The 8,858-nt window shown below is 45.6% G+C and overlaps 1 protein-coding gene across 6 annotated transcripts in view; it reads right to left on the reverse strand.

Moving 5' to 3' along the window:
* RAD54L2 (RAD54 like 2) overlaps window positions 1-8,545 on the reverse strand; it is a 134,281-nt gene extending 125,736 nt beyond the window's left edge. For 4 of the 6 annotated variants that reach the window (XM_017889512.1, XM_017889366.1, XM_017889446.1 and 1 more), the window contains exons 1-2: window positions 8,344-8,545; window positions 5,609-5,752 (exon numbers count right to left, since the gene is read on the reverse strand). The gene's annotated coding sequence lies outside the window, so the exon portion shown is untranslated. Of the gene's footprint in view, window positions 1-5,608; window positions 5,753-7,142; window positions 7,166-7,997; window positions 8,277-8,343 lie in introns of those variants that run through there. The other 2 variants (XM_017889177.1, XM_017889219.1) reach the window with 2 other exon arrangements.
* Between the last annotated feature and the right edge of the window lie 313 nt (window positions 8,546-8,858).

An 8,858-nucleotide genomic window follows, 5' to 3' on the forward strand; every position in this document is an offset into this window, starting at 1 on the left:
AAAAAAAAAAAAAAAAAAAAAAAAAAGTGTTTTATAAACAGTATACGTATGCAAAGTATACTTATCACAGTAAAGCAAACATTTTTCATTTCTGCCTACTATTGATGGTACTATAAAACCATAAGCACATGTTAGTACCTCCAATGTGCCTCCACTGGCTGAAATTTTCTGTGTTTGTATCACTTTCAACCTATATTATAACATCTTCCTTCCTTTTTTTGTTTTTGAGGCAGGGTCTTACTCTGTCGCCCAGGCTGGAGGATAGTGGCACAATTACAGCTCACTCCAGCCTCTGTCTCTGGAGTTCAGGCAATCCTCCCACCTCAGCCTCCTAACTGGGGCACTGGTAGCTCAGATGTGGCCCATAACTTCTAGGTGTGTGTCACCTTGCCCAGCTAATTTTCATTTAATTTTTATGTAGAGATGAGGTCTCACTATGTTGCCCAGGCTAGTCTTAAACTCCTGGGGTCAAGCAACCCTCCCACCTCAGCCTCTCAAAGTGCTGGGACACTGCACCTAGCCAACCAACAACTTCCTTTTTTTTTTTTTTTTTTTTTTTTTTAAGACAAAGTCAAGTCTCACTCTGTTGCCCAGGCCAGAGTCCAACGGTGAGATCTCGGCTCACTGCAACCTTTGCCTTCCGGGTTCAAGCAATTCCTGTGCTTCAGCCTTCCAAGTAGCTGAGACTACAAGGCATGCGCCACCACATCCAGCTAATTTTTGTATTTTTAGTAGAGACGGGGTTTCGCCATGTTAGCCAAGCTGGTCTCAAACTCCTGACCTCAGGTGATCTGCCTGCCTCAGCCTCACAAAGTGCTGGGATGATAGGCGTGAGCCACCGCCCCCAGCCTCAACAACTTCCTCCTAACATCTCAACGCCACAAAATGTCATCAATTTTTAACAGCTACTGCCAAATTGAAAGTGCCTCAGTGTTTTGTTTTGTTTTAACTGAGATGGAGTTTCGCTCTTGTTGCCTGGGCTGGAGTACAATGGCGTGATCTCAGCTCACCACAACCTCCGCCTCCCAGGTTCAAGCAGTTCTCCTACCTCAGCCTCCCAAGTAGCTGAGATTACAGGCATGTGCTAGTATACCCGGCTAATTTTGTACTTTTAGTAGAGATAGGGTTTCTCCAAGTTGATCAGGCTGGTATTGAACTCCCAACATCAAGTGATGCGACCGCCTCAGCCTCCCAAAGTGCTGGGATTACAGGCGTGAGCCACAGTGCCTGGCCCTCAGTTTTCCTTTTTATCTGATATCAACTTTTATCTTTAACCTAATTACAGTTACTTTACATGCTTTTATTTTCTGCAGTCTGCTATTTTATCACTTGCATGAAAGAATAATTGCATTTGGCTGGGCATGGTGGCTCACGCTTGTAATCCTAGCACTTTGGGAGGCCGAGGGGGGAAGGGGAGGGGGGGATCACCTGAGGTCAGGAGTTCAAGACCAGCCTGGCCAACATGGCAAAACCCTGTCTCCACTAAAAATACAAAAATTAGCCAGGAGTGGTGGCACATGCTTGTAATCCCAGCCACTTGGGAAGCCGAGACAGGAGAATCACTTGAACCCAGGAGGCAGAGGCTGCAGTGAGCTGAGATCATGCCATTGCATTCCAGCTGGGCTACAGAGTGAGACTCTGTCTCTAAAAAAAAAAAAAAGAATTGATGTAGGCTTTGATAAGCTTCCTAACACCCAGCCTTCAGTAGGGATTTCTATGCAGTGTAATCACCCATAAAAACTAATTTGATTGGGAGGCCAATGCAGAGGGATCACTTGAGCCCAAGAGTTCGAGACCAGCCTGGGCAACATAGTGGAACCCCCACCTTTACAAAAAATATAAAAATTAGCCAGGCAAGGTCATGCATGCCTGTACTCCCAGCTACTCAAGAAGCTGAGGTGAAAGGATTGCTTGAGGCTGAGAGGTCAAGGCTACAGTGAGCTATGATCATGCCACTGTACTTACTCTAGCGTGGATGACAAAGAGAGACTGTCTCAAAAAAAAAAAATTAAAAATTAAAAAAAATCTTAAAAAAACTAATTCAAAGTAATTTAGATAGTATACTCAAGTTATTTTACCACTAAGATCCAGGAGGGTGGCTGGGCGCAGTGGCTCACGCCTATAATACCAGCACTTTGGGAGGCAGAAGCAGGCAGATCACAAGGTCAGGAGTTCGAGACCAGCCTGACCAACATGGTGAAACCGTCTCTACTAAAAATACAAAAACTAGTCAGGCATGGTGGCACGCGCCTGTAATCCCAGCTGCTCAGGAGGCTGAGGCAGGAGAATCACTTGAACCTGGAAAGCGGAGGTTGCAGTAAGCTGAGATCGCACCACTGCACTCCAGCCTGGGTGACAGAGCAAGACTCTGTCTCAAAAACAAAACAACAACAAAAAAGATCCAGGACGGTAAATAAATTGGCACAATTCTGTAATTTCTAGGTAAATAACTCAGAACATACAGCTCCAGACACTTCAGAATTAGTACAGTATTAGACTGAGCAGAAAACGGATACAGATAATTTTACAGTCACTGAATTCTAACCCCTGAATACAGTTTGCTCAAATAATTGTATTTCCTGAATATGGTGACACTGAGCTCAGATAGGTCTCCAAAAGGCCACCCAGGCAGCAAAAGTCACAATATCCTAGTGTTAAATTCATTACCCATTCCCAGGCCAGGCGCAGTGGCTCATGCCTGTAATCCCAGCACTTTGGGACGCCAAGATGAGCGGATCACTTGAGGTCAGGAGTTCAAGACCAGCCTGGCCAACATAGAGAAACTCCGTCTCTACTAAAAACACAAAAATTAGCCAGGTATGGTGGCGCACCTATAGTCCCAGCTACTTGGGAGGATGTGGCAGGACAATAGCTTCAACCCAGGTGGTGGAGGTTGCAGTGAGCCTAGATTGTGCCACTGCACTCCAGCCTGGGTGACAGAGCAAGACTCCATCTCCAATCAATCAATCAATCAATCAGGTCATTCCCCATTCCCAGCAGGTGGTGGTTCACCAGTAGTTAGTTGTCCAGATACCCTGTGGCCCAAACTAGTCACTTCTTTACATATGAGGACAAAGTACTCAGAGCAATAAATGGCCTGCAGAAGATCAAACAATACCAATGAAGAACTGTCACATTTTCTCCCAAAGGAAATGTTTGCAAAACCCAAAAAAGGCAAGTAATAGCCCTCCAGCCTCAAAATTATGAACAAATGAATAAGCAACACATTCTCACAACAAAGTGTTGCCTTTAGCAACCTGGAAATACAAAAGCGGAGATACTGCTTCAGCCAGGATCAGAGGCAGCCACGAAGTCAGAACCCTCATCACATCACTAGCTCCACAGTGAATTATTTCCTGTTATTTCATAAGCAAAGGTTATTCATTTGTTCACTCAACAAACATTTGCCAAGTAGTTACCCTGTGCCAGAAATGGTCAGGTGCTGGGATATAAACAAGACAAGCTCCTGCCTTCAAGTAGGTAATAAACTAGGTATGGGAAACACAAAAAAAAAAATACCAAAACATGGTAAAAAGGAATCTGAGGGGAAAAAAATAAAAATAAATATAATTTTTTTAAAAAATACCAAAACTTAGCAGGACAGAATGATTATAAAAGCTTGCACAGACTGCAATGTCATACAGAAGAGAGGCATTCTGCTGAACCTGGAGGGAATCAAGGAAGGCTTAACTCCTGGCTCAAGCCTTAGAGTCAGCCAAGCTGTAGAATAGAGAGCAAAATATCACAGAAGGAATAGCCTGAGAATGCTGGGACCTTCAAGGAGTTCACTATAACTGAGCCTCACGTGCCAGAGTAATTGTGGCAGGGGAGAAAGGAAGATAAAGAAGTGACCAGGTGATAAAGGTCCTTATGAGATGCTGAAGCAGACACAGGCCAGGGTCTAGATGTTCAAGACCAGAGGTATATTATTTACTCTTATCTGGATTTAAAGACCACCAGAATGGAGAGGGCATTTGACTACAGCAAGACTGGAAGAAATTAGAGACCAGTTATTTCAAATCACTTCTGGCCTCTACTTATTTTTCTCTTAAATATTAGTGGGACTTTTTTTTTTCCTCTCTTATTGGGAAAAAATAAAACTGAAAATTCTATAACTAAGTCTGTGAGCCGTCTGTTCATCAAAAACATGCCTGAACAGAGTGCTAGATTCTACCAAAGTAGCCCCAATTAAAGAAGATGACAAATCTCTCCTGCATCTGGAGAATTCCTGGCAAAAACACCAAAGCCAGGTCTCTGGTACCAGCAGAAGAAAGCTAGAAAAATGTCCTGATCGGGGCGATACAGAACACAATGCTGCCTGGTATACCGCAGTGTTCTATCAATGGGAATGCCCACTGTTCCCAAAGAACATGCCAAACGGTTACCTCCTGGTTTCTCCATATGAACTGTCAGGAAAAAAACCTTCTACTGCCAGGAATGACCCTGGGCTTTATAGTGTGGACTCCTGCCTACCAGCACTGAATAAAGACAATCTCAAAATTCCCTCACCTGTCCAGAGTGCCAACAGGTACAGACAGCTGCCTTCCTCACCAGACAAGGAAACTGGACACTTGAACCCTGCACAGCACCACAGCACCCAGCCACATTCCTACTATTAATACTACTGAGATTAGAGGTCCTATATAATAACACACATTAACTACTACTGACAGCCAGCACTGACCACCCCAGAGCTTGAGGCTCTCATCTCCAGTCCTCAATGCAATCTGCAAAGAAGGCTGTATTAGGCCTATGTTACAGATGGAAAAACAAAACAAAACCAAAGCTCAGAGAGGTTAACAGCTTATCCAGGGTCAAAATTGAGCAATAAAAGTGCGAAGACTCCAAAACCAAGCTCTTCCCATTGTACCAGACATTTCTTCTCTCAGACTTTTTCTAAAGAAATAGAAGGCCGGGCGCGGTGGCTCAAGCCTGTAATCCCAGCACTTTGGGAGGCCGAGACGGGTGAATCACGAGGTCAGGAGATCAAGACCAACCTAGCTAACATGGCGAAACCCCGTCTCTACTAAAAAATACAAAAAAAAAACTAGCCGGGTGAGTTGGAGGGCGCCTGTAGTCCCAGCTACTTGGGACGCTGAGGCAGGAGAATGGCGTAAACCTGGGAGGCGGAGCTTGCAGTGAGCTGAGATCCAGCCACTGCACTCCAGCCTGGGCGACAGAGGGAGACTCCGTCTCAAAAAAAAAAAAAAAAAAGAAATAGAAATACTCAAAGCCTTATTTCCAAGAATTTCTGAAGTTGATCCATTTAACTAAGAGGTGGCCAAAAACATTTATTTAAGCAATCACCTTGCCTTCAAGGCAACAAATAAACAAGTTTTTATTTTCTTTGATCAAGTGAATAGTCCAGATGGAAAATGAGAGCTATTTTGAAGAATTCACTTATTATCTAAATACCTTGATTTTATATTTCTTCATTTATTTTTGCCCAAGATACATACACAGAGAGATAGAGAAGACAGCAAAAGGCAGAATTTCATTTTACTAGATCAGAATGAAAAGTAACAAAGCAAAAAACATTCAGATTTACATTATATTTTATGCAGTAAAAATTAAGAGACAAGTGACTTTCAAACAGACTGAGCCTTACCTCAATCTTACTCCTCCTGTTCCAAGGGACAGCACTCCAGGTGATCAGCAGACACTCCCAGCCTACATACAGTGAACCAGACACAGGGGATAAGCAACGCCTTCATGCTCCCAAAACCACAGTGGGAAGGAGTGTGATGGCCTCCTAGGGAATCCGAACACATATAGTATTTGTAAATCACTTCTCGTTGAGACATACACCAAAACAAAATGTTTTACCTGTAGTTTGTCTACAGGAGTACTTAAAATTAACAGGTGTATAAAATAATGCAAAAATAATCCCACATCAACATGAACTCACAGTGATAGCTAAACTTTTTCCATGGAGATGTTAAGATAATTAACTGTCACCAGTCAAAATTAATACATTATAAAAACTTTATTCAATGGCTTTACTGATTACAAGCTTGATATACCTGAATCACTTCTTTCTTCAAAGATCTATAACCACATCTAAACCAGGAACTACCACTAACAAAATGTTAAAAATATCATCAGCATTTTGGCGGTGTCCAAAGCAGTGCCTGGCATAATGCAGTAAATGTTGGTTTATGAAACAATGAATGGAGAGAGAGAAAGAATACCACTTTTTTTTTTTTTCAGTCGGAGTCTTGCTGTGTCGCCCAGGCTAGAGTGTAGTGGCACAATTTGGGCTCACTGTTACCTCTGCCTCCCAGGTTCAAGTGATTCTTGTGCCTCAGCCTCCAGAGTAGCTGGGATTACAGGCACATGCCACCACACCCAGCTAATTTCTGTATTTTTAGTAGAGACAGGATTCTGCCACGCAGGCTCGAACTCCTGACCTCATGTGATCCACCTGTCTCGGCCTCCCAAAGTGGTGGGATTACAGGCGTTAGCCACCACACCCAGCCAAGAGAGAAAGAATACCATTGAAGAAAAATAATTATTTAAAGCTTAAGAAAAAAGATAATGTTTACAATAATGAGAACTATCAGTACAACTACAAACAGAATTACCTAACATTGCACTTGAAAGTTTATACTAGACTCCAGTTAGGCTATACTTCCTACCACTCTAAACTCAGAAGGTATAATGATTCTGATACTGTTTTTGTACATGTTGGGTTCCCTTTATACCTCACCTACAGCCAACACACCAACTTTTGCCTGAATAATACATACAGAGCTCTGGCCCACAGCTGCAGGCCTCAGAGTTGGAGTTTGCGTACTGTCTTTCAATGATACAGATTGTCAAAGGGAGACAGTGTACAGGCCAAATTCACTGAAGATGGATAATACTTCTAGTGAAGACAATGTCCTGTGAGAGTAAACAAGGATGCTGAAATGAGAGTCACTAAGATTTAACAGATTCAACGAACTCACTTCATGGCAGTAAGAGAAGATGAAATTTCATGGATTTAAGGATGGAAAGACCATTTAACAACATAAATGTTAAGGTTTTCCTATCCTTCTTTAGTGTTGCACACGTTAAACAATGGCACACAAATTAGTGAAAAGAAGCTTTTAAATTAATTTAGATTTATAAGAATTGGACTAAAAACGCCTGGAACTTACATGTATGATGAAGTCTAAGTTTGTCTATCATTTCAAACAATAGCCACAGTGCTGAAAAGAAAGTATGAGTCACAATTCAAAAACAACGGAGGAAAGAAAAAAATGAACAAAGAAAAGCTTTGGATCCAAATACCACAAAGAAATTCCTTACTTAAAATGTTGTCAAATGACAGCCACCACTCTGACTTGGAGTAAGAAAGAAAGGTCCACACTGTCCTCTACATGGGAACAAACTCATCCAGCCCCACATAACCCTTCCAGTTGCATACACCTCAATGTTCAGCCACCAATACAGTCAGCCACAATCCCTAGCAAGCAACAGGAATCCTAACAGATAATGAGTCACCCACTCCCACGCAGTAAGAGGTCATTCTCCATCAGGAAGCCCACTCTGCAAAGTTTCCTTGTTCATTTCCCAGGCTGCCACCACCATGACCCAAATAAAGCTGATTCTCCAATCTCAGTAGCCTATCAACTCTCGTCTACACTCCCCAAACCACAACTCCCACCGGCCTCACCCTAACGACAAGACAGCTAGCACTACTCACCGTGTGTCACTACTCACTCCTCTGATAAGTTCCTTGCCTGTGAACCACTCCTCCTCAGGGTGCATCAGGGCCCCGGAGGATCCAGTTCTCTGCTTAACTCTCCTGTGCCCAGTTGAGCTCCTGCCTTTCCAGGAACTAATCACCAGTTACCTCAGACAAGCTAAACTCTCAATGCCTTTTCTGCCCCAGCCCGACCGCAGTCTGCCAAATTCCCAGACCTCAGGAGACGGAGTCCGGGAGACGCATCCAGATGAGCCTTAGGGATTAGACACACAGAGGCCCCTAAAATTCCAAATACTTCCCCTACCCCACACCGCGCTCTGGTCATCCTCCGGGGCGCCAGCATCCAGCGCCAAAAGCGCAGGGCGACCACAGTTAGGTCTCCGTGTCCCTATGACTCCCTTCCCCGGCTACGAAATCCTCAAATATCAAGCCTCTGAGGCCCCGCGTCGAGGCCCAAGACCCCCGCCAAGCCTCTGGTCACTGGAGTTTCCCGGGTGGGACCCTGTGTCCCGAAGGCCCGGGGCGCTGGGTCCATCTAGCTGCCCCGAGCCACTGCATGCCAGGGGCCCAGGCCGCGTCTCCAGTCGGTCCCCATTGTTGCGGGACCCGGCGGCCCCGACCGGGAGCGAGGAACCGGCACCGGCTCTCACCTCCTGCGCCGCGGCTCTGGGCCGCGCCGGACAGCGCAGGGCCGAGGGATCTCACGTTCCGCTGCGCCCGCCTAGGCAAAGTCTGCGGCGGCGGAGGCGGAGGCGGCGGCTGAGGCGGGAAGCAGCCGGCCAGGCCCGGGCGCAGCGGGCTGGCTCTGGCCGAGCGTCGGTCTCCACCGGCGGCGGCGCTCGCCAGCCTCCGCTCGCGGTCCGCGCCAGAAAGCGTCCCCCTTTCGGCCCGCGCGCCCGACCGTACGGACGGGAACACGCGCCGCGGAGAGGAAAGTTCCGCTGAGAGCCGACTAAAGGCAGTTCCCCGGCGCCGGTTGTACCGCGATTCCTTCCTGTATGGGACCGTTTCTGGAGTGAATGCCGTACGGAAATCCCAAGCCAGAAGCTGCCTGAGAATGGTTCTAGGGGTGGGTCCAACGGAATGGTTTTGCACTCGCCAGCCATTTAGCGCCTCAATTGAGCCTCAGTTTCTCCTCATTTCTCATTGGGAATAATCTAGGCGG

Source organism: Rhinopithecus bieti, unplaced genomic scaffold (genome assembly GCF_001698545.2).
Source record: "Rhinopithecus bieti isolate Rb0 unplaced genomic scaffold, ASM169854v2 scaffold_43, whole genome shotgun sequence".
Lineage (NCBI taxonomy): Eukaryota > Metazoa > Chordata > Mammalia > Primates > Cercopithecidae > Rhinopithecus > Rhinopithecus bieti.